Here is a 27,331-nt window from a genome sequence, read left to right as displayed (position 1 = left end):
AGGGGGCGTGATGGCTAGACACAGCCCCGCATAGAATGCGGGTGCTGCAGGGATATTGCGGGGGTCCCAGCAATGGGCCCCCCGCGATCAGGTACTTCTATTCAAAAAAATCTTAATCCTTCCAGTAATTATCAACTGCTGTATACTAGAGAGGAAGTTGAGTTGTTCTTTCCAGTCTGGCCACAGTGCTCTCTGCTGGCACCTCTGCCCATGTTAGAGACTGTCCGGAATAGGAGTAAATCCCCATAGCAAACCTATCTTGCTCTGAACAGTTCCTGACATGGACAGAGATGGCAGCAGAAAGCACTGTGATCAGACTGGAAAGATATACACAACTTCCTGTGGAGCATACCACAGCTGATAAGTACTGGAAGGATTAAGTATTATTATTACTTTTTGTTGTGTTTGTTACTAGCCTATACTTCACAGAAGGTCCAACTGAATCCAACTGCAGTCTACTCATTGAGTCACATAAACCTAAGTCACGGCTGGGACATCCTACATTGACAGGTGGATCTTCTACCTCTGTCACTATATTCCATGCTGCCATACTGCTAAATCTTCTTGGTCTAAAAATACATATGAGTCCTTTTAAAGTCAACAAAATTCCTGTGTGAAGAATCCCGCAAGTATCATGTGAGAAAAGGCGTGGAATCACTGCTTGCCTTAAAGATAAGCTCAAGAGAAGATTATCTCAGTGCCATAGTCCTCATCACTAGAGATGAGCTAATTTTAGAAAAAATTTGGTTTGGTCCAAATTTATTCACAGCAAATCTGTATTAAAAACGGCTATTTCTGACCTACAGAGAGCCTCAATAGGGGTATAGAACACTTTGCCTTGCTGTAACACGCATAGGGTGTGTGCTTGGTTAGTGAAATAATACTGTTATTCAGTATGACATGCAGATTACAGACATTGCTATTAGAATCATTGTCGCAGAGCAGCACAATGACAGAGCCTGGAGGTGGCTGAATGACACAGTGTGAAGGTGGTAGCAGCATGAGGAGATCATATAGTGACTGAATGACCCAGCCTAGAGGTGGCAACAGCCTGACAAGACTATAGGGCCTCACAATTGAAAAGATTAAAGGTATTTTTTAACATTTAAATTGAAGATTTCAAATAGAGGAACCTAAAAAGTTTAATTTAATGTGGCAGCAGCATGAGGAGACCACATGGCGGTACAGTGACAAGCTGGAGGTGGCGGAAGCATGAGGAGACCATATAGTGGCTGAATGACACAGCCTGAAGTTGGCGGCAGCAAGAGGAGACCATTTAGTGCAGGAGTCTCATACTCCCGGCTTGCGTCCCGCGGAACAAAATTTTGTGCCCCCCACACCAGGGATCTGGGATTTGTATCTCCCGATGCCCGGGACATGCAGTTCTGGGTGCCGGCCAGGTGATATCTTCAGGCATTTTGCCCTGCTTCGGGCAAGCAGGGCTAAATGCCGGAAGACTTCACACACTTCGGCAAACACTGCTACATGGGTCCCGATGCACATATGAAGGGGCAACCAGTCTTGACCCATCACTAAACTGCTGCTTACTTCTAAGATAAACTAAAACTTAGTTTATCTTTGCCCTAGGTTTTTTTCATTTTTTTGTGGTCTCATGGGTTCATATTTAGTGGCCTTATTTATGTAGGCTTTTGTGCTACTTACTTCTGCCTGCGGGAACTTCCTGGCGGAGGTGCGTGCGGTGAGTGACGTCATCGCAAGTGCCGCGCAGGGACACCGATGTCTTGTGCAGCGTGTGCGATGACATCACTTATAGCTCCACCAGGAAGTGCCCCCAGGCAGATGTAAGTAGCACAGTCCAGGTGGGGAATCTGTGCTAAGTCTATCTAATGTGGAGAATCTGTGCTAAAGCTACCTAATTTGGGGAAGCTGTGCTATGCTACCTAATGTGGGGAAACTGTGCTACGGCTACCTAATGTGGGGAATCTATGCTAAGGCTATGTAATGTGGGGAATCTGTGCTTAGGCTACCTAATGTGGGGAGTCTGTGCTAAGTCTACCTAATGTGGGGAGTCTGTGCTTAGGCTACCTAATGTGGGGAATCTGTGCTAAGGCTACTTAGTGTGAGGAAACTGTGCTACGGCTACCTGATGTGGGGAATCTGTGCTATGGCTACCTAATGTAGGGAAACTATGCTACCTAATGTGGGGAAACTGCTACCTTCCTAATGTGGAGAAACTGCTGCCTACCTAATGCTTCCCCCCGCCCCCTCCCCAGCAGTACCACCCCCATCATCCGTCAGCTCATGCTATTTCCACAGTGGGTAGTGAGAATGGGGGGGGGGTGTTGCTGGTGGATGACAGGGGTGCTACTGCTGGTGGGGGTGATGCTGGAGGATGATGGGGTGCTACTGCTGGTGGGGGTGTTGCTGGTGGATAAGGAGGGGCATATGATGGGAGCATTATATGTGAGGGGTGCATGCAGCCTAGCCTCACCCAGCCGCCACCTCCAGTGGCCCCCAGATAATTTGAGTTTGAGACCCCTGATATAGTGGCTGAATGACATAGCCTGGAGTGTGCGGCAGCATGAAGAGACCATATAGTGGCGGAATGACACAGCCGTGAGTTGGCAGCAGCATGAGGAGACCATATAGTGCCTGAATGACACAGCGTTGAGTTGGCAGCAGCATGAGGAGACCATATAGTGGCTGAATGACAGTGTGGAGGTGGCAGCAGCATGAGGAGACCATAAAGGGCCTGAATGACACAGCATGGAGGTTGCGGCAGCATGAGGAGACCATATAGTGGCTGAATGACTCAGCCTGGAGGTGGCAACAGCCTGACGAGACCATATAGCCTCACAATTGAACATTTTTTTTAGATATTTTGTTAACATTTAAATTGAAGATTTCAAATAGTTTAACCTAAAAAGTTTAATTTAATGTGCCAGCAGCATGAGGAGACCAGCCTGGAGGTGCGAAAGCATGAGCAGACCATATAGTGGCTGAATGGCACAGCCTGTAGTTGGCGGCAGCATGAGGAGACCATATAGTAACTGAATGACACAGCCTGGAGTTGACAGCAGCAAGAGAAGACCATGTAGTTGCTAAATGACAGCCTGGAGTTGGCGGCATCATGAGGAGAACATATAGTGGCTGAATGACACAGCCCTGAGTTGGCGGCAGCATGAGGAGACCATATAGTGCCTGAATGACACAGCGTTGAGTTGGCAGCAGCATGTGAAGACCATATAGTGGCTGAATGACAGTGTGGAGGTGGCAGCAGCATGAGGAGACCATAAAGGGCCTGAATGATACAGCATGGAGGTGGCGGCAGCATGAGGAGACCATATAGTGGCTGAGTGACCCAGCCTGGAGGTGGCAACAGCCTGACGAGACCATAGGGCCTCACAATTGAAAACATTTAAGACATTTTGTTAACATTTAAAATGAAGATTTCAAATAGATGAACCTAAAAAGTCTAATTTAATGTGCTAGCAGCATGAGGAGACCACATGGCGGTACAGTGACACAGCCTGGAGGTGGCGGCAGCATGAGGAGACCATATAGTGGCAGAATGACACAGCCTGGAGTTGACGGCAGCAAGAGAAGACCATGTAGTGGCTGAATGACACAGCCTGGAGTTGGCGGCAGCATAAGGAGACCATATAGTGGCTGAATGACACAGCCCTGAGTTGGCGGCAGCATGAGGAGACCATATAGTGCCTGAATGACACAGCGTTGAGTTGGCAGCAGCATGTGAAGACCATATAGTGGCTGAATGACAGTGTTGAGGTGGCAGCAGCATGAGGAGACCATAAAGGGCCTGAATGATACAGCATGGAGGTGGTGGCAGCATGAGGAGACCATATAGTGGCTGAGTGACCCAGCCTGGAGGTGGCAACAGCCTGACGAGACCATAGGGCCTCACAATTGAAAACATTTAAGACATTTTGTTAACATTTAAAATGAAGATTTCAAATAGATGAACCTAAAAAGTCTAATTTAATGTGCTAGCAGCATGAGGAGACCACATGGCGGTACAGTGACACAGCCTGGAGGTGGCGGCAGCATGAGGAGACCATATAGTGGCAGAATGACACAGCCTGGAGTTGACGGCAGCAAGAGAAGACCATGTAGTGGCTGAATGACACAGCCTGGAGTTGGCGGCAGCATAAGGAGACCATATAGTGGCTGAATGACACAGCCTATAGATGGCTGAAGCATGAGGAGGCCATATAGTTGCAGAATGAGACAGCCTCGAGCTGGCATCAGCATAAGGAGAACAAATGGTGGCAGTATGAGACAGCCTGGAGGTGGCATCGCAGCATCAGATGTCCTGAATGTGACCTGGTGATATAGTAGGGTGATGGGTGGCAATACCAGTACCCGGTGATGAAGGTGGGTGAAAAAAGGAGAACTTGGCATCAGATGTGTTGAATCAGGCGGGTGGGAGGATCAGAATAGTAACTGAGGCAGGTAGGAAGAAGAAAACGGTCTCTTTTGTAAAAGTGTTAGTGTGCACAAGTAAGTATTGAGGATATGCAATACGTAAAACTTAACTTTTAATAATATTCTTAGGATGAAATATATGTACCCAAAATGTTTTTTGAAATAAAACAAAAGGAAAGGTGTGCAAAAAGACACCATGTGCCACCTACACCACCAAGTATTGATGTGATGCGAAGACCTCTAAAAGGTGGAAGGGAACAATGTATGGTTCATTGTAACTCGTGGGGGTAAAAACTTCCCCTGTAAGACCCTACTCTTGCATTGTTAATTCCCTTCTTAACAAGTGTTACTTGCCCTAAATAGGGTGGCCCCACACAGGAACCTTTCCCTATTTCCCCCTGCAAACACTGCCTTTTCCCAGGGTTTTTAGGTGGAAATAGGGAGAGGTTCCTGTGTGTGACTGCCCTTTTTAAGACGAGTAACACTTACCTCGAAAAGGTGGAAGGGAACAAAGTATTGTCCATTGTAGCAGGTGGGGGTAAAACATTCCCCTGTAAGGCCCTACTCTCGCCCTATTAATTCTCTTCTTGGCAAATGTTACTCGCCCTAAAAAGAGCGGCCGCACACAGGATGCTCTCCCTATTTCCACCTTAAAACCCTGTGAAATGTTGTTCCCTTGCACCTTTTTAGGTCTTTGCATCACATCAATACTTGGTGGTGTAAGTAACACATGGTGTTTTGTGCACACCTTTCCTTTTGTTTGATTTCAAAAACACTTTTGGGTACATATATTTCATCCTACGAAAAGTTAAAGGGTAGCTCCCACCAATCCTCTTTTTTTTTCTGTCCCTGCCTATTGCCCTTCTATCCCTAACCCCCTCCCTGCCTTTATTTTTATATTTATTGACTAATAAATGCTATTTTGTCTGCCTGGTAGTGTGCTCACTACCAGGCAGACTTCCCCAGCAGGCACCACGTCACTGATGCCTGCTGGGGGCGACTTCCGCCCTTAGTTCTAACAGGGTGCCTCCAGCTGTTTCACAACTACAACTCCCAGCATGTCCTGACATCTATTGGCTTACAGGGCATGCTGGTAGTTGCAGTGGTGAAACAACTGGAGGCACCCATTCATAACAACCCCCCACCACCACCTCCGGTCGCTGTCGCCGGAAGCAGATGGGGAGAAGAAGCCGGGACCGCGAACTCTGCGCTGCGCGGTGAGCTGCGGAGAAACAGGGAATCTGGATGCAGGACATGTCGGGGAATCCAATTCGGTTACCGGAGTCTGCAGAGAGAGTGCGGCCGCCATGACACCAACTGGTCTGAGGTACAGGCTGCGTGCCTGCTGCGGCCAGGGCGGCTGCTCCTGTACTTTACTGCGCTGGCTTCCTGCCTGTTTGATTGACAGACAGGAAGCCAGCGCACAGTGAACGAATTTCGACTCATTGCCAGGCTGAAATGAGTCGAAATTCTGTAGTGACGTCACTGCAGAATGCATTCGGCCACTAGGAGGGCAACCCCTAGTGGCCGAATTTAAAAGTGATTTTAAACTGTTTTAAAATCACTTTTTTTTATTAAACTATATTAGAGATATGTGGTAGTACTTAAGTACTACAACATATCAATTTTTTGTTTTCATGACAGTGCCCATTTAAGTTTTAGCTAATGCATATCTTCAATACTTACTTGTGGTCTGATGCAGAGGAATGTCTGTAACTGGGGAGCAGCACCCTAAAAATGTTTTGCACTATCCATATTTGTGAAGTGTTGGTGTGGCACCATGTTCAATCTACTCTCATGCATCAGGCATTGGTGGGTGGAAATCCTGGCTGATCCATGCCTGATTCATCTTCACAAAGGTCAGTCTCTCCACATTTTTTGTGGACAGACAAGTTCTCTTTGGGGTTAGTATGGCCCCCGCCGCACTAAACATCCGCTCTGAGGGCACACTACTGGCTGGGCAGGACAGCTTTTCCAGGGCAAATTCTGCTAGTTGTGGTCACAAATCAAGTTTGTCTGCCCAGAAGTCCAGCGGATCTTCAAGGTGTGTTGGCATGGTCATGTCAATGTATGCCATCACCTGCTGGTTCAGGTCCTCCTCCAGGTCTACCTGCTGCTGATGAGTTGCTTCATTATGCGGGTGAAGAAAGCTACTCATCAGCGACTGTAGACTCAGGCTGCTACTGATGGAGCTGGTACTGCTCCTGCCATCCCTCCCCTCCCCAGCAGCCATGGCAGTGGAAAGTGAGCGCAGAGGGCCCCCCGAGTCAGACCTGCGAGTGGATGGACCATGTCGCCGATAGGCATCGGCTAACTGACTACGTAGGATTTCTCTGTAGTAGGTCAGTTTGTCCTCCCTCTCAGTGGGTGTAAAAAAGGCCTCCATTCTGGGACGGTAGCGAGGGTCCAATAAGGACGAGAGCCATAAGTCATCATGCTGCCGAATTGTGACAATTCGGTAGTCACTACGCAAGCAAGTGAGCACGCTTCGTGCCATTTGTGCAAGTGACTCGGTGGGGCTCCATGCCTCCATCTCCACTGCATACTGCCACATTGTGTCTGGGTCCTTTCTCTTGCCTTCCTCATAACCCTATAGCTCCTCTAGCTGTTCTTGTTCCTCCTCTCCTGTCAGATGACTAGAAAAACTGCCCATCTTGCAAAATCTAAACTGTGCCCTCCCCCTCCTGTTCAAGCTCCACAGGGCTCATGTGGCCGTGAGATGTAGGCGCCATGTCTCCAGGGCCCTGACCAGCCATCGTTTCCAACACATGTTGTAGTAAATGAAGCAAGGGAATGACGTTGTTCATCCCGTAATCCTGGTGACTGACTAATAATGTGGTTTCCTCAAAGGGCCTGACCAAATGGCAGGTGTCACGTATGAGCTGCCACTGGTTGACATTGAAGTTACACAGGGGATCCGCTTGGATCATCAAGAAATCGGTGATGGCTTTTCTCTGTTTGTATAGTCGGTCCAACATATGGAGGGTGAAATTCCAACGTGTGGAAACGTCTCAAAATCAGACTATGTTGGGGGATCCCGTTCTGATGCTGCAGCTCAAGGAGGGTGTGCTTTGTGGTGTAAAAGTGGCTGAAATGCATGCAAAGTTTCCTTCCCATTATTAGGATGTCTTGCAGGTGGGGGGAAAACTTCAGGAACCGATTGACAACCAGATTGAACACGTGTGCCATGCAGGGCGCATGTCTCAGGCTTTCTTGTCGCAACGCAGACAAGATGTTCTTCCCGTTGTCGGTCACCATTGTTCCCATTTCCAGTTTTCATGGAGTAAGCCATGATTCGATTTCTTGATGAATGACTTTTAGCAGTTCCTCTCCTATGTGGCAGTTTCTCTCCTGTGTGACTCCGTTCGCCAAGGCAAACCATCTGAAGAACAGGGTGACACCGCCATGCCCTGCACACATGGTATGCTGGAGGGGAACTGAGACTTGTCCATGCAGTGCAGGCTGAGGACACAGGGGAAGATGAGGAGGCGGAGTCGCACACTGTCACAGGACCAACGGCCTGAGAGCGTGGAGGCGGAAGTGCCGTGACTTGTCCAAGTTGCTGTTGTGACTGTGCAGGAACCACATTCACCCAGAGGGCCGTAAAGGTCAGCTCTACACATCGCCGCTGCCATGCACTTTGGTACACACCGACAGGCTCAAGGACTGGCCCACCTTCTGTTCCACAAAATTGTGGTACTGCCTTTTTTGCAAAGAACTGATGGCTTGGGACTCTCCACCTTGGCTCGGCACAAGCCATTAGTTCTCTGAAAGGTGCAGAGTCCACCACTTGAAAAGGGAGGGACTGCAGCACCAGAAACTTGGACAGGAGCATATTCAGCTTCTGCACCGTTGGATGTGTGGGCGCATACTGTAATCTCTTGGACATGAGTTCGCCGATGGATTGCTGGCGGAATTTTGGCTGGCCTTTCACAGTATCTAGGCCCTTATGACTTTATGGTACACCACTTAGATGAACATATGTGGTATGCACTTATGAGGGGAGGAAATTGCGCTCCAGTACGCTTAGAACAGTATTTGTCTACAACACTAGCAGGTGTGTCCTTTTGGCTGGCTTTTCACAGTATCTAGGCCCTGAAGACTTTAACAGGAACAAAATGGTACACCACTTAGATGTACAAATGTGGTATGCACTTATGAGGGGAGGATAATGCACTCCAGTATGCTTAAAACAGTATTTGTCTGCAACACCAGCAGGTGTGTACTTTTGCCTTTCACAGTATCTAGGCCCTTAATACTTTAACAGGAACAAAATGGTACACCACTTAAATGTTCGTATGTTGTATGCACTTATGAGGGGAGAACAATGCACTCCAGTACGCTTAAAGCAGTATTTGTCTACAATTCCAGCAGGTGTGTACTATTGGCTGGCCTTTCACAGTATCTAGGCCCTTAAAGGGGTACTCTGCTTCTCAGCCATCACACCCTCTCCCATAGACTTGCATTGAGGGGGTGGGGCATGATGTCATGAGGGGACGGAGCTATGACGTCACAAGCTCCCAGTGCCGGCTCCAACGTTTGGAACAGTTTGTTCAAAACGCTGAGCAGCGGAGTACCTCTTTAAGACTTTAACAGGAACAAAATGGTACATCACTTAGATGTACACACAGGTTACATTTTATAGAGGACAATACGCTTTTAGAGCTCTGCTCACCCTAACTGGCTGGCTACTATTAGCTTTTCAATTGTTCTACACACCAGTGCTGCAGCACACAGTCGCTGTGTACTACACCCAAAATTGCACTTTCTCTCTCAATCTCACTCCCTTCCCTATCAGTGCTTCTAGGCTGGATTTGGGCTTGTGGTGAATCGCTGCTGTAAGAAAGCTTTTCTGTGCAACACACTGCTCTCTGTCCCTCTCTGTGTGCAACAGAATGCTGATGTGACTGGGCGGTGAATCGCTGCTGTAAAAATGATTTTCTGTGCAACACACAATGCTATCTGTCCCTCTCTCTCTGTAATAGAACGCAGATTTGACTGGCCGCAAGATGGCTGCCGATTATATTGGGCTGTGACATGGGGTGGCTGGCTGCTGCTGATAGGCTGCATGCTGCATGGTATTCAGGGTCATCCCGCCAACCCTTGTTCCCACCTTTCCAGGATTCCTTGCCTCATGTCCTCACATGTGGATCCGCCATTTTAGATGCCCGGCCTCTGGAGCCTGGACTGCATTAAATGGAGTTTAATGAAGCGATTTGTGCAATCGAATGGCGGCGATATTCGCATTTGTTACAAATCACATTTTTCCTGAAATTTGTAACGAATTCGGATTCATCACCTTCGATTCGCTCATCCCTACTCATCACCATAACTAGGTGTAGAGAAAAAAAATGTCCTGTTGTCCAGAGGAAAGGCTCAGATGCTGACATTACATTTTTAATATATGAACTTTAATGCATTAACCCTTCAAATCATTAAAAGTGTCAAATAGGCAATTAAAATGTTAATGACAATGTGATCTGGACGGCAATAAGTGCTTTTGCTGTACACTAAACTCTCTCAGCTAATTCCCATCAGAGAGTCTAGGGGCTCCGAGTGATGGATGGGTCCTGCCTCCCCCTTAATGAGCCCAGGGTTCTAATGAATTGATGGCAGATCTTTCATGTTTCGTCTAGTTGCATTAGGTAGCATCATAGCTTCAACATGACAAGTGTGACAAGGTAGCTTTATGATCTTATTGTCTCACTTTTCAGTCCAGGTTCTTTAATATCTTGTGTGTGGATATACAAGACAGATGACTGTCCAAGATCTCTACTTTGTATAAGCTTTCTAACATTTGAACTGATTTGGATTTTAAAAAGCAGTGTAATACAGGGTTCTACTCTTTCAATATAAACATACTAGCTGAACAGATCACCAATATAGTCTAACTTTACCAAAGGAGAACACTTTTTTTTTTCAAGAAAAAGCACTAGTTTTGTATCCGAACAATATCTAGTATTTCTACTCATACCTGACATTCATAAACAATAGTCTATAAAGAGGGAAAACACATTAACAGAGTGTCCTTTGGTAGGCCCAGACGTGGACCAAGAATAGGCCTGGACATCTTAGACAAAACATCCACATTTTTTTTGTGAGGGCCCAACTGCTGGGACCCCCACTGATCACCAAGATTCATGTGTCTTTCCAGCTGTTGCAAAGCTGCATCTCCCATCATGTCTAGAGAGATGTGGTGTCCCGGTACCGTATTGCATCCAGTACCTAGTGTAGAGGTCGTAAAAGTAACTATTTTCAGGTAGGGTTCCTCAGGTGGGACAGCCCCTAGTCGCCTCTCCTTAAGTCTAACTGTAATGTTAATAAATGTATATATTAATAATGATATCTATATTTTATAGAAATGTAAAGTACCTACCTTGTTCAGCGTCGCAGGACCTTCGGTCATGTGACCATGCTAGTAACCTCTATGGTATGTTGCAGGACCTTAGGAGGTGGTAATGGTGATTGACATCAGTATGGACCAATTAGCATTAGTCCAGCCCCTGCCCATATAAGGGACCTGCGTCCAATTATCACTCTCTTGGGTTGCTGCTCTCGTGGATGCCAGACTAACAGGACGGTGTGTTACGCAACTTTAAAAGACACGTTAGGCCTCAAAACCTACGGCCTCACCAGAACCAAAAATCGTGAGTTTTACTCTAATTCCTGCTAATGCTAGCATGACTACTGGACCGCAACTAATTCCCCTAAATCCAGTGGAACAACGCAATATCTTAAAAGACTCTTAATGCTAAAGTCCCAACCATTTTCAATCTCCAAAAGAAGTGGTTGTTATGCTAAGAGACTGTTATGTTAATGAAGCGTACAGAAAATCTTCAGTAAAAGTTAACGCTGTTTACAGAAGCTCACCGGTTGTGGACAATCCATTATTATTATCTACCTCAAACCCATTATCATCTACCTCCCTATCATTCCTGGGAAAGGCGGCGGTAGGAAAAGCTTTATAGAGGAGCCCTCACCCTGGCATCACGAATAGCAAGGGTTAACAAGCACACTTTGATTACCTCACAGCTACACTCCCCATACCCTACCACATAGCTTTTTGGCGTCTGATGAACAGGATACGGGTGTGTGCCTCCAGCTGTTGCCACCAAGTAAAGTGTACTCCCCCTAGGCAAAAGACTTTATGAATGTATTGTGAAAAGTAAGGGGGAGGCTTAAAAGTAAGGGTTAACAAGCACCGTTTGATTACCGCACAGCTACACTCCCCCATACCCTACACCCCCCAGGCTATCACAGAGACACAGACAAAAATTTAAATAACCATGCCTGATATTAAATTTATATAACCATGCCTGATACTGTGCCCGCTGAATATGACCCTGCCAAACACTGTGCCCCCTGATTATAATACTGCCACACACTGTACCCTGAGAAAATAATACTAACACACACTGTACCCTCTGAATATTAACCTGACACACACTGTACCCTTGAAAATACTTCTGTACAAAATAATTTCTTCTCAGTTCATCTAAATCCCACCCCTGTACTGTCCTCCTTCAGACCCCCAATTTCCTCCTCTAGACACCTTGGGGGACATTTATCATCGTTGCTTTGGTAAGCAAGTTCTGTAGTCATTTTTTTCTTGCAATTTTTTTTGCTTATGTATGACATATTTATCATACTATCACAGGGGGTTGATAAATTTGGCTTACATGAGCAAAAACCAAGAAATTTTAAATACCATTTTTAATAATGACTACAGGACACCACTATGCAGCTTTGAAAAAAAATGTGCATATATATATATATATTTATATATATATATATATATATATATATATATATATATATATGTATATATATATATAAATATATATTGTGTGTGTGTGTTTATTACATTTTTTTAACACTGTTTTTTCTCCCTAAATGTACTTACTCATTTTTTTTTTGTTACTTCTTCTACAGAGCCGTGTATCCTGTGGACTCCTTCGGATTCGGTGGACTACTTCGACGACCAGCGTTTTTTTTTGCTTGATGTTAATAAAATGGTTAACGAGGGCTGTGGGGGAGTGTTTCTTTGTAATAAATTTTTTTTAAACCTGTTGTGTTTTTTTTTTTTTACTTACTGGACAGGCTTAGTAGTGGAAGCTGTCTTACAGACGGAGTCCATTACTAAGCCGGGCTTAGCGTTAGCCACAAAAACAGCTAGCGCTAACCCCCAATTATTACCCTGGTACCCAAAACCACAGGGGTGCCGGGAAGAGCCGGTACCGAGAGGTCCGGAGCATCAAAAATGGCGCTCCTGGGCCTAGGCGGTAACAGGCTGGCATTATTTAGGCTGGGGAGGGCCAGTAACAATGGTCCTCGCCCACTCTGGTAACATCAGGCTGTTACTGTTTGGTTGGTATTTGGCTGAGAATAAAAATAGGGGGAACCCTATGTTTTTTTTTTTTAATATTTAATTATTTATTTAAAAAAAAATGCATAGGGTCCCCCCTATTTTTATTCTAGGCTAAATACCAACCAAACAGTAACAGCCTAACGTTACCAGGGTGGGCGAGGACCATTGTTACTGGCTCTCCCCAGCCTAAATAATGCCAGCCTGTTACCGCCTAGGCCCAGGAGCGCCATTTTTGACGCTCCAGACCTGTTGGTACCGGCTCTTCCCGGCACCTGACGGACCCCCCCCTTGACAGACTCCCATATCCCCTAATCATGTCACTGTTCCGGTCGGGTCCTGTGATTGGCTGCTGGTCCTGGCCAATCACAGGACCCAGCGGGAAATGTGAAATGACAGCAGGGGATTTTGGAGTCTGCGGCGCCGGTATATGTTATAAGGAGCCCGGGCTGACATTACAGTGCAGCAGCCCGGGCTCCTCATACTGCCTCCCCGCTACCCTCACTTAATAATGATGGAGACACTGATATACATCCCTTGTCTCCAGCCCGCGCCGCTCACCTCCCGCTGCTACAAGACTACAACTTCCAGCGTGCCCTCACTGTAAGGGCATTCTGGGACTTGTAGTCTTGCCACAGTTAGCAGACAGATGGGAGTTGTGTGGCGCTGGCAGGTGAGAGGGGTGGGATGTAAATCACTGCAGTGTCCCTGTAGCGAAGTGAGGGTAGCGGGGAGAAAGTATGTCGGAACCCGGGCGGCAGTAGCTTTTCCTGCTCCATGTTGGAGCTGGAGTAAATTTAGTCAATTATTAATTGTCGCAGTTAATAAATACCTGACTAAAGCAAATCCATTTGAAAAATTAACTACGTAAGCAAGTTTGAATTTTCTTGCTCATATTATTTAGCAAGTCCTGTGCTTATTGGCCTTTGTAGATAGAGGGAAAGGTATCCCAATTCTTTTTTATCCTCATATTTATGTCTGTATCTTTTTAGAATTTTAACTATGTTCTTGGTCAGTAAAGGTAACCCTCTAGAATAAAGTCTTCTGCTCCCATTGTTCCCCTCCCATTCTGATTATTAACAACTGCTCTGTTTTGTACCTGTCTGTGATTAATAATATGTTATATAATAGTGTTTGCTGCCTTTTAGGATCTTAGAAAACATGTGTATTTTCATTCCATTTTACAGTTAATTGGCAGCATTGAGGGTGTATCTAGTCAACCAGTTAGCATCATTAGATAAACATAGTAGCTTATTGGTTAATATGCTAAGCATTGGTCCTATGACTCTGTATTTTGGTAACTGCTAGGACACTTTCACGTGCATGCCCGGTTTGTAGCATTATGCACCATATAGAATACTGGTTTGGCACAAGCACAACACAGGTCATGGATGATGTAATTGCGGGCATGCATTGTTACATAAGGCCAGCCTTTACAAATCTAGTACATCTTTAGGAGACAATTTTCAAATGTAAAGCATTACACCAAATATTTAAAGGTACCACATTCATCGGCTCAAATAATAATATGTTGAAAATAATGTTTCAGTCTAGAGATAAAACAACAGCAATTTACTTTCTGAAGATGGTGGAGGTAACATGTATATAAGTATCTATATCAACAGTAAATTGTGTTCTATAAACACCATGAACTGCTTCTCAACTTCTCCAAAACCATCATAAGAAGTCAGGTTACAGTTAGCAGCTGAATATAGAGACAACGGGGGAGATTTATTAAAACCTGTTTAGAGGAAGAGGGGTGCAGTTGTCCACAGCAACCAATCAGATTGATTCTTTTATTTTGAAATAGGCCTGTGGAAAATTAAAGAAGCAATCTGATTTGTTGCTATGGCCAACTGCACCACTCTTCCCCTACACAGGTTTTGAGAAATCTCCCCCAAATATTTTACTTTTTGGTCTAATCTAATTAAACAAAAACAGGACAGTAGGGTCATAATGTCCATGGTTATGTAAGGAGGATAAATGGAGGCTTGCAACACAAAGATTACTACTGAACCATGAGAGACTAAGGTACTTTAAATAATAGAATGCATTAGGAAGAAGGAAAATGATGTGGAGATATTGAAGCAACATTTCAAGATATCAGACAGAAAGTAAATGGGTCTTCCAAATGGATAATAGTTACCAATAATACTTTCAAAATTGTGTTAAAATGGCTTAAAAGGGTTATCCCTATTCATAGGATAGGATACTTAGCTGAGGTGAGATGTTCCCTGAAATAAACTGAGCACACTCTGCATGCATATCCAGCACCCCTTTTACTTCATGGGGCTCCCCTTCTGGTGATTGGTGGTTGTCCTAGCAGTCAGACTACCACCAATCAAACCACTCCTTCAGACACAACTATCCCCCAGACCCCTCTGTTCCACCAAACCTCTGTCCTCCTTCTTTAGGATCCTTTGTCCGTTCCAGACCCCTTAGTCCACTTCTGTACAACTCTGTTCAGGGGCCCCTCATTGTGCCGGTCAGAGAGACTTACACTTTTAGCGGCAGCAACATCCATGGGTTCTCCTAGTGGCTCAGCCAGGGTAGGGATACGTTCGGGGCTTGTAACAGCCGTGTATTCCTGCACGCTGCATGTCTGCTTATAGTAGCTAATGCTGTAGCCCTAACTGTTTGACATTTGGGCTTACCGATAGTGATGCCCCCGTCTAGCAGACCCAGAGAAGGGGGAGCCGCAAACCTTTTATTAAAGGGAAAAAAAATGAGGTCAGGGCAGACGGACAGCCCAGCCCATCAGGTAAATGGCTTATGTGCCCGATGGCCTGTCCAAGTGGTGAAAGAAATAAAAGGTAAAATAAATAATTAGCAAACAAGAAGAATGAAACTACGGAGCACTGACCAGTGTAAGCTGACAGCAGGATACTCTTTATTTTCTTCAGCGGGTACAACATGTGCGGAGGAGCAGACTGCTGGGCAGAACTTTAGGCAATGGACCATGTCACGCTAAGGTGGGCCTGAAGAACTGCAAACGCAAAGTTCTGCCCAGCAGTCAACTCCCCTGTACATGTTGTACTGACTGAAGAAAATAAAGAACATTCTGCTGCAAGCTTACATCGGTCAGTGCTCTGTACTTTCATTCTTCTTGTTTGCTTATTGTCATACCTGCTGTATCACGTAGAAGCACGATTCACCGGGAAGGATACGGGACAACGGTATATTGGAATATCAACTGCACCATGGCTTTGCATAAGTGTCTGAATTATTTGTATAAAATGTTGCTGTGACCTACCATATTTCTATTGGAGACAGTAAAATAAATAATTATCTAGTATTATTCTGACATTTCACATTCTTGAAACATAGCAGTGATCCTAAGTGACCTAGAAGAGGGAATCTGTTCAAGGATTAAATCTGAAACCGTGAAAAACTGAGTTACAATGTTTGTTAAGCTTATATGTACAGTATATGTATCAGGTGACCAAATGACAAGGGCCAAAAAACAGGGTTACTTTAGCATAAACTGATTGAGCTGATAACTGGAGAAGCCTCCTGATAGAAAATTTTGCATATTTGACAATATGCTGTATTTTTATTTTATTTTGCATATACTGTAAGTTGGTGGTTTTATTAAAGTATGCTCCTACAAGAGACCGGTTACAACTAGCTATTACTGTTATTATTTTATTACAGGTGAATAGCTGTGTAGCCCTATTCCTGTTGCTTTTTATTTTGTGCTGTGAACTCCACGCACCTTTTATGTAGAGAAGGCTAGTTGTTGCCTTATGTATTAAGCCGCAAACTGCTGGTTTTGTGTGCTGGAAAAGCTTTCCTCTGTTTTCTGCCTCCCTCAGTAAGTCATTGAACATGGCAGTGAAGCAACATGACCTCAAAAATCAAAGCTTTGGATTGTGGGGACATACCTTCAGTCAGCTTTCATATGGTGCCTGTATGAAAGTATGACTGATTTATGTTTTTCTTTCCTAAGGGCAAAAGTTTAACAATTTCACACCCAAAATCTCCCTTCGTGAAAAGATTTTCCTGTGGGCGTCCTGCCGTTCAACCTTTTCATAGCCAGTGAGCCGGCAGGGAACAGGATGCAAATATTATGACAAAAAGCACCAGAAAACAGTTACCATGTATCAATAAAATCTCTTTGCATCAGGAAATTATCATTTTGAAACATAAAACATTGAGGACATGTTTATTTTACACCAGAAGTGCTACTGGATGTTCCTGGATCTGATGAAAATAGGACACCTGAGAAAAATAGCTTTTAGCATGTGGTCCCAATCTTTCTCCTAACACTGGTTTCCCTTTTTAAGAAGGGACCAATGTAATTCAGACAAAATAAACTGAACGTTTTTCCATAAAGTAGTACAAGAGACTTGGTTGTTATACATTTCAGAGGACCACCTCAATTGTCAACAATTGTCCTTGACAATGGACAGTCACAATTGTACAAAGGTCACAGACCCGCTCCCTTACCTGTTCCTCAGTCAATGCAAGGCTCCACAGGGCAGCTTTTGCATTTGGTAACATAGAGCTCAAAATTATTATTTTAAACAAACCTGACAAGTTTGTGTAAGGGTAGATATAGTGGATATCAGTTGGATAAATCAGCATCGGAATGTCACCATCAACAGGGCCTGCCAAATCCCACACAGTTTCAGTGTAAACAGTGTCAGGCAAAATGCCCAATGCCAACCAGAGAACTACCATTAACAATGCAGCCCAAGGACAATGACACTTCTTAAACACAGGCCACTAAAAGGATATTGTAGCTGTCAATCACATCCCCTAAAACATGACATAAGAATATTTTCATGGAATTCCAAGCATTTGTCACCTATGTCTCATATTTTGTTTCATGGCGGTCAAAACGAATCAACTTTGTGAATATGATTATTTATAAATATGGTCTTATTCTCTAGATTCAGAGCAGAAATGTGTGTATTAAGTGTGGTTATATGGATTTTCACCCTAAGTAAGGGTAGCAAAGTATAAAGAGAAGTCTGTTCTTTTATGAGACAAAATGGCACAAAAAAAATGTAGTGCCCTCTGGCTAATATGAGTGATGTGAGAATATCCTGGGAACATAGTTTAAGGTCTGGTGTATTGATAGGGATTCCCCACACTTCTCAGTGTCTGGTATATTTTTGACAACTATACTAACCAAATGGTACAACATTTTTGTACCGTTTTGTCTAATCGGACAACTAATCTGTCTCCATACTACCTCAGGGTACCATATTCTGATTACAAATGAGTTTTAATGCCTTGAATCCTCCCAAAGAGTGGAGATAAGAAAAATAAATTAAAAATTATATTTTAGATTGCAAGTTAAAATACAAATTAATAAATATGTGAAAAAGAAATATATTGCCCGGACCTTCCAAGGTAGTATAATATAATTAAATGAACGATAGAAAACTGGGTCGTACTCCAATGATAATTCAATGGTTATTTATTAAAAATGTATAGTGCATTATTCCTCACAGGGCCCTTGTGAGAAGAAACACATATAATAGATATACAAAATTAAATATATAAAATTAAAATATAGAAATATTATAAAAATGTATCACTGGCATATAAAATAGCTCTATGTTGATGAATTCATATATCGTCTTTAGAGTATTGTAAAGGTATAGATGTCCTTTTGTATGATAATTATAAGTCAAAGTGGATACTCTGTTACCGGTCCTGGGTGATGTGGCTGTGTCAGCTCCCGTGCCCGGATGGCGGTCAACGGTCCTAGATGGTACTGTGGCTTTGTCTTTCAAGATCCAGGTGTTTGTGCGGTGTTGGTCGTCCCAGGCTAGTGGCACTAGCAGGTGCCGATGGTGATTCGCCGGGAGGCCGTGCACTGGCAGGCGCTGCTGGAAATTTATCAGGAGACCAAGCGCTGGCAGGCGCTGATGGTATCGATCTCCTCACCGCTGGACTTGGAAGCCGGAGACTACACGCTGGGTAGATGGAGCTTGCCTCGTGTAGATGGCGTGTGACGTCAGCTTGAGCCGGAGCTGACCAGGTAAAATCAGGACCGGACACTAGTCTAGGTCGACTAGTGCGTGGGGAATCCACAATGTGATGGATTTGCTCCGTGAACTAGAGCTTGAATTCATAAAGAGCATAAATGCCAGTGAGCAAAATCAGTGCATAAGACTAGACGCGTTTCAGGGTTCTCAGATACGACCCTTTCCTCAGTAGTCATAATGGTTAAAAGCAATATTTGTCTATTTATAGGAGTACGAGTCCCATGATTCAACAGTGTTCTAAGTGGTAACAGAAACATGAAATGGATGATCAAAAATAGGGAATTACCTAGAGAGCAAAAGTGAATGTGAATACCGTCAGAGGACGGGAATTAGATTACGTATATGGGTGAAACTGACCGAACTTTGTATCTGATTGCAATTTAGTGTCTTTCCCACAATTGCGATGAAGATAATAATAATGGAATTGAAATGTAGATGAAAATAAGAATAAGGATGAAACAGGAGAATAAAAATGAGGGTGTAGTCAACAAAAACAACAAATAACATACAGGGAGACCCAACCAATCAAAGTTCCATTAAAAACCCATACAATATCAGCAGAAGTGCATCAAGCCCCTCCCACACAACAAATACTAGGGACCCCAAACAAAAAAAGAGGTTACGTAGAAGATATAGAACTAGACCATGTCACTCTACCCCCACAAAAAATAGTCAAACCCCACCAGGGAATACACCCATCATAAATTTGAGCAATCACACATTAACTTTGGCACAAGAAACCCTTTTGAACAAGGGATTAAAATATGCCCCATCCCACACACTGGACAAGTTCCAGACCTATATTGGTTTGGAAAAATACATCCGTAATATCTGTTTAAAAAAACATTTTTTAAAAACTCCGTTACACCGACCAACAACTGAGACCGAGTATATACATACTGAGTGTAGACCTAAATCATGGTTCTATCCTAAACATCTTATGGGCCCTGACGTTACCACTTTCAAAAAATTAGTAGAAAATGATTTGAGAAAAATCCAAAAGACTAAATATCCGAAGGATAACATTTCTCAGAAAGAGAGAGTAGCTTTAAAAGAATTACAATTATTAGACACAGTTACAATCCGCCCCGCCGATAAAGGGGGTGCAGTTGTCATCCTCAACACTACAGATTACATACAAGAATGCAATAAACAGTTAAATGATTCTAACACATACCAAAAACTAAAACATGATCCCACTCAGGAATTCAGTCAACAATTACAGTTACTATGTAAGGAGGCAGTGGAAGATGGTATCCTCAATGAGAAGGAACATCAATTCATATTAGGGACCCCAGACCGTTTGCCGATTTTTTACTGTCTCCCAAAGACCCACAAGTGCCTGATCAATCCCCCTGGACGTCCCATTGTGTCAGGGATAGGCTCAATCACCTCGAACCTGTCTCAATATGTAGACAGATTCCTCCAACCATTTGTGCAAAAAACCCACACATACCTTAAGGACACAACACAAGTTGTTGATATCATTGAAAAATTTGAGTGGTCTAACAAATATATATTAGCCACTTTGGACGTTTCTTCACTTTATACGATTATCCGACACGACTTAGGGATAGCAGCAGTCGAACACTTTTTGAAACATGGGCACATTAAATCACCACAGATTAATTTTATCACTTCAGCTATCCGATTTATTTTGACACACAATTATTTTTACTTTGAAGGGGATTATTATTTACAATTAATTGGTACCGCTATGGGCACCAAGTTTGCGCCAAGTTATGCCAATCTCTTTATGGCAGCCTGGGAGGAAAGTAACATCATACCCCATCTTGGCGCAGGCCTGGTGCTCTGGAAGCGGTACATTGATGATATTATTTTAATTTGGGAGGGTGACAAGACTAGTTTAGAGCACTTTATTTTAGGTTTGAACACACAAGAATTTAATTTACACTTCACATCTACCATCAGTAGGGAATCCATTAATTTTTTGGATATTGTTATCAGCGCTGATCGGGATGGTCTTACTTGCAAAACATACTATAAACCAACGGCTAAAAATAGCTACATAGGGTTGCCACCTACCTAGGTGGCTAATGAACGTCCCAAAGGGACAATATCGCAGGTTAAAAAGAAATTGTACCTCAGATGACCAATTTTTGGTCGAGGCCAATCTCCTTACAAATCAATTTAAGGAGAAACACTATCCCGATCAGCTCCTGGAAGAATCTCTAGAAAAGATTAAATCATTAGACAGAACCACTTTTTTTGAAAACATTAAGGAAAAAAAAGAAGCCGACTTTGGAGGAAAACTGGTAATTCCCTTTAATAATTCCTATAAAAAAGTAGAAAAAATAATACGGAAACATTGGCATTTGCTACAACAAGACCGTGAGGTAGGGGCACTCTTACCATCACGTCCTCCGATATTATATACTCGGGCCCCAAACTTGAGCCTCATAGTTGCTCCATCTATAAAAGCTCCCCCAAGGAAACAGAACACCACCTGGTTAAACACAAAGGGATTTGTGAGGTGTGGAATATGTGCCAATTGTATAAAAATTAAGGGCCCCAAGAAAGTTTTAGAAATTTGTTCTAAAACTAATACGTTCAAATGGAGAATAGAAGAGTTAATTACCTGCAATTCAAAAGGGGTACTATACATAATAGAATGCGGCTGTAAAAAGCAATATGTGGGTCGTACCAAAAGGGCCCTTAAGATGAGGATAGCTGAACACCTCAATAACATCAAAAATAAGAACTTAAAACATCCGTTATCAGCTCACTTTTCTACCATTCATAATAGCGATATGTCTTCTCTCTCCTTCACTGGTTTCCAATTAGTCAAACAGGATTGGCGTGGTGGCAGTTATCTGCTTAAGATGTCCAAGGCTGAAAGTAAGAAGATCTTTGAATTTGCAACTTTAGAACCAGGGGGACTCAACTCCAGTTTTGAACTATTTGGATTTTTGTAGGGGATGCACTTGGCCCATGGGATCACCCCTGTAGTGCCTTGGGGGGTGCCCCATGGACTGACTCCATCCTCTACTCTGACATCTTTTTTATTTCTATTTTTATTTTCATTCTTATTTCTATTTTTACATGTATATTTATTTTATTTTCCACTATTTTCCTTATTTTTATTCATTATATATTTTTTTTACACTTATTTTTATTCTTTTCATTTCATTTTTATGATTATTATTTCCATTATTATCATTATCATTATCTTCATTCCCTTTTTTAATTTTTAATTTTTATTTTTATTTATCTCTATGTTTATTTTATTTTTTATTTATTTTTTATTTACACTTATATTTATTTTTATTTATATTTTATTTTTTATTTTTATTTTTATTTTCATATATTTATTTTTATTTTCATTTTCCTCTATATTTTGTATCTATTCCACCATTATCGATTCATTTATGTATCTCATCCAATCCCCCCTTTTTTTTATTATTTATTATTTTTCACTTATTATTTATCATTTTTTACTTTTTATATTTTATTTTTTATTTTTATTTTTACCTTTTCCATTATATTTTAATTATACTTTTATCTTTATTTCCATTCGGAACTACACCCTCATTTTTATTCTCCTGTTTCATCCTTATTCTTATTTTCATCTACATTTCAATTCCATTATTATTATCTTCATCGCAATTGTGGGAAAGACACTAAATTGCAATCAGATACAAAGTTCGGTCAGTTTCACCCATATACGTAATCTAATTCCCGTCCTCTGACGGTATTCACATTCACTTTTGCTCTCTAGGTAATTCCCTATTTTTGATCATCCATTTCATGTTTCTGTTACCACTTAGAACACTGTTGAATCATGGGACTCGTACTCCTATAAATAGACAAATATTGCTTTTAACCATTATGACTACTGAGGAAAGGGTCGTATCTGAGAACCCTGAAACGCGTCTAGTCTTATGCACTGATTTTGCTCACTGGCATTTATGCTCTTTATGAATTCAAGCTCTAGTTCACGGAGCAAATCCATCACATTGTGGATTCCCCACGCACTAGTCGACCTAGACTAGTGTCCGGTCCTGATTTTACCTGGTCAGCTCCGGCTCAAGCTGACGTCACACGCCATCTACACGAGGCAAGCTCCATCTACCCAGCGTGTAGTCTCCGGCTTCCAAGTCCAGCGGTGAGGAGATCGATACCATCAGCGCCTGCCAGCGCTTGGTCTCCTGATAAATTTCCAGCAGCGCCTGCCAGCGCACGGCCTCCCGGCGAATCACCATCGGCACCTGCTAGTGCCACTAGCCTGGGACGACCAACACCGCACAAACACCTGGATCTTGAAAGACAAAGCCACAGTACCATCTAGGACCGTTGACCGCCATCCGGGCACGGGAGCTGACACAGCCACATCACCCAGGACCGGTAACAGAGTATCCACTTTGACTTATAATTATCATACAAAAGGACATCTATACCTTTACAATACTCTAAAGACGATATATGAATTCATCAACATAGAGCTATTTTATATGCCAGTGATACATTTTTATAATATTTCTATATTTTAATTTTATATATTTAATTTTGTATATCTATTATATGTGTTTCTTCTCACAAGGGCCCTGTGAGGAACAATGCACTATACATTTTTAATAAATAACCATTGAATTATCATTGGAGTACGACCCAGTTTTCTATCGTTCATTTAATTATATTATAGTACCTTGGAAGGTCCGGGCAATATATTTCTTTTTCACATATTTATTATTTTTGCAACTGTGGTATAGTTGCATGCCCTGTTGACCTCAGGCAGTATTTATACACCAATTGTGAGCTGCACTTGCACCCCCTTTTTTTCTAAAATACAAATTACTCAAACCTTTTAAATGTTTTTGTTTTTTACAAGCAAGATTACATTAATGAGCAAAGGCATAACAATCAAAGTCACAGGGCCAGATTTTAACTATGTATACATCATTAAAGGGGTACTCCGGCGCTTAGACATCTTATCTCCTCCCATAGGTTTGCATTGAGGGGGCGTTGTGTGACATCACACGGGGGCGGAGCCGTGACGTCACAACACTCCGGCCCCGTGATCTACAGTAATCAGACCTGGAGCGAACACGCTCCGGGGACTGATTATAACGGGGTACGGCATGCAAGATCACGGGGGTCCCCAGCGGCGGGACCTCCGCGATCAGGCATCTTATCACCTATCCTTTGGATAGGGGATAAGATGTCTAAGCTCCGGAGTACCCCTTTAAGATGCAGACACAGTTGGACTAAGTCCCTCAAAAGGGCCTGCCTGGACATACGGTGACCAAGAAAGAGATTAGTGTATTGCAGAGAAACCTCGTTCAATGTACTGATGAAAACAATATACTCCTTCTTAGGGTGACTTTACTGTAGACTGGATTTTACCTAGGTTGGAGACCTGTGGCCTAGGTGTAGGTACGCTTAGCAATAACAGGGCTAGGAAATGTGCACACTTTGCTAAATGTCTGGAATGGTCAGAAAGTGCAAAGCCTGGAGATGTTGCTCTTGCCAAAACCAGACCTAAATTGATTATAACAAGTTTGGGTCTACCCCTTTTCCTGGGAGAGGGGGGTTGGACTCCTCCTGTAACCATTGGATGGGAGGATCCGTCCCTTCTCCACATTGCGCTCCAGCCCCCCCCCCCCTTGGAGTTGAAGTGATGGTCCGCTCAGCCAATCACTGACCTGTCACTTTTATTAGGTGGAGTACCCCTTTAACCCTTTACAGTCTGTAAGACCGTAGTGTATACAATTGAAGTGATGCAATGTGCATAAATACATTTACCAGTAAGGCTAGGTTCACACTTACAAAGCTATCACCTATATGGTCTGCAGAGACTGTGACGTGCTAGCATCTGCCTCTATATTGCTAGTGCAGTGTTTCCCAACCTTTTTTTTTTTTTGCTCAAGGGACTCCTTGGAAAAAACATTTTCACAGGGAACCCCTACCGAAGTTGACGGAAAAAAAAAAAAAAAAAGGGAAACAGCCGCAATGCAACGCACTATATAAATTCATCTGTGGGTATGTAGATTACAGGGCTGATTTGTACAGTGATGTGATGTCTTCTAAAATCAGCATCATTCCCTTCAAAACTATTATTACTTTTCCATCAGCCTCCAGATTCCCCTTTTACAAGTGAGGAGGAATACAGTGGCGAATAGCTGTAAAGGGGGTAACAGAGGGGTGCAGAAAGGTATACATGGGTGACAGGTGTAATGTCCGTTTATTTGTTTTTGTGTTCTTCTGTCTGGGGGTCTGTTCAAACTGTTCAGACTTCTGACTGGGGGTTTGTACAGGTTGGGGAATAGTTAATGCTCTGAGCCCATTGCAACTCAGGTGTGGCTATTTAAACCCAAGCTCTGCTGCATTCTGGTTGCTGGTGATTTGTGCAATTCTGACTGTCTGCTTTATCATACACCTTGTATTTATCTTGTGATATTTCTGAGTTTTAACCATGGTGTAATATTCTTGTTTATTTTAGATTTTAGTCTGTTACATTTGTTGGTTTTTAGGATTATTGTTAGAGATGAGCAAACTTTCAAAAAATTTGATTCGGCCAAACTGTGAATTTTCCAAAAATTATTTGCGGCGAATCTGTATTAAAAACGGCTATTTCTGGCCTACAGAGAGCCTCAATAGGGGTGTAGAACAGTTTGCTTTTGTTCTAACACACATAGAGAGTGTGCTGTGTTATTGAAATAATACTGTAATTCAGTATGACATGCAGATTACAGGCATTGCTATTAGAAGCACTGCTGCCGAGCGTCGTTGTGGCAGCAGGGAGGCCATAGGGTGTCAAAATTGAAGAGGATAAAGAGATTTTTTCATGTAATTTTTATATAATTTAATTAGAATTTATTAAATTTTTAGCGTACCCATTCATGTTAGCATCGAGCTGGTGGTCCTCCTTCAGGCTCGATACCACCTGTTCCAGCCCCTGCATCTCTGCGCCCCCCTGACTATGAAAGTGGGAATGTTTCATTTAATCAGAGATGTAGGCGCCATGTCTCCAGTGACCTGACCAGCCATCGTTTCCAACAGGTGTTGTAAGAATTTAAGCAGTGGAATTATGTCGTTCATCCCGTAATCCTGGCGACTTACTAATAATGTGGCTTCCTCATAGGGCCTGAGCAAACGGCTGGTGTCATGTATGAGCTGCCACTGGTTCACATTAAAGTTACACAGGGGAGTATCCCTATCCGCATGAATCATCAAGAAATTGGTGATGGCTTTTCTCTGTTCTTACAGTTGGTCCAACATATGGAGGGTGGAATTCCAATGTGTGGCAACTTCACAAATCAGACTAAGTTGGGGCATACCGTTCTGACGCTGCAGTTCAAGGAGGGTGTGCTTTGCGGTGTACGAGTGGCTCAAGTGCGTGCAAAGTTTCCTTCCCATTGTTAGGATGTCTTGCAAATGGGGGAGAACACTTCAGGACCTGTTTCACAACCAGATTGAACATGTGTACCATGCAGGGAGCATGGCTCAGCCTTCCCAGTCGCAGCACATGCAAGATGTTCTTCCTATTGTCAGTCACTATGGTACCCATATCCAGTTTTCGTGGAGTAAGCCATGCCCCGATTTCTTTACGAATGATTTTAAGCAGTTCCTCCTCTGTGTGCCAAGGCAAACCATGTGAAGAACAGCATGACACCGCTGTGCCCTGCACACATGGTATGCTATAGGGCCATTGAGACTTATCCCGGCAGTGGAGGCTGAGGACATGGTGGAAGATGAGGAGGCGGAGTGGCACACTGTCACAGGAGCAACGGCCTGAGAGTGTGGAGGAGGAAGAAGCGTGACCTGTCCAAGTTGGTATTGTGGCTGTGCAGGAACCATATTCACCCAGTGAGCCATAAAGGACATGCATTGTCCCTGACCATAGTTACAGCTCCAGACATCGGTGCTGCCTTGCACTTTGGTACACACTGACAGCCTCAAGGACTGGCCCACCTTCTCTTCCACAAAATTGTGCAGGGCTGGTACTGCCTTCTTCACAAAGAAATGACGGCTTGGCACTCTCCACCTCGGGTCGGCACAAGCCATCAGTTCTCTGAAAGGTGAAGAGTGCAGCAGGCTGGACCACTACATCGGAGCCACGGTTCTCCTAGGCCACTTTATGGTGGCGCAGCATATGTTGATGCAGGGCCGTGGTGCCAACATTGGGACCCTGGCCATGCATCACCTTCTGCCGACATATCTTGCATGTTAACCTCCTCCGGATGCTTGATGAAAAACTGCCACACGGCTGAGTAGCTGATTTTTCCACCAACAGTCCGCACTAATTGACTGCTACTGCCGCCGTCTCCAGGAACACCTGTTCTACTACCTCCCGGGAAGGTTGGGTACCGCGAAGCAGGTGGGCTCCCCCGGGCACGTTTGGCTCCAGAATTTCCCCTTCTGCCACCATGCTGACTGTCAACCATGCTACCACCTTGCTGGCTCAGCTACTGGCTCAAACAGTCCGCACTAATTGACTGCTACTGCCGCCGTCTCCAGGAACACCTGTTCTACTACCTCCCGGGAAGGTTGGGTACCGCGAAGCAGGTGGGCTCCCCCGGGCACGTTTGGCTCCAGA

The sequence above is a fragment of the Hyla sarda genome, chromosome 2, assembly GCF_029499605.1.
Source record: "Hyla sarda isolate aHylSar1 chromosome 2, aHylSar1.hap1, whole genome shotgun sequence".
Classification (NCBI taxonomy): Eukaryota; Metazoa; Chordata; class Amphibia; order Anura; family Hylidae; genus Hyla; species Hyla sarda.
This window is presented reverse-complemented; position numbering follows the sequence as displayed.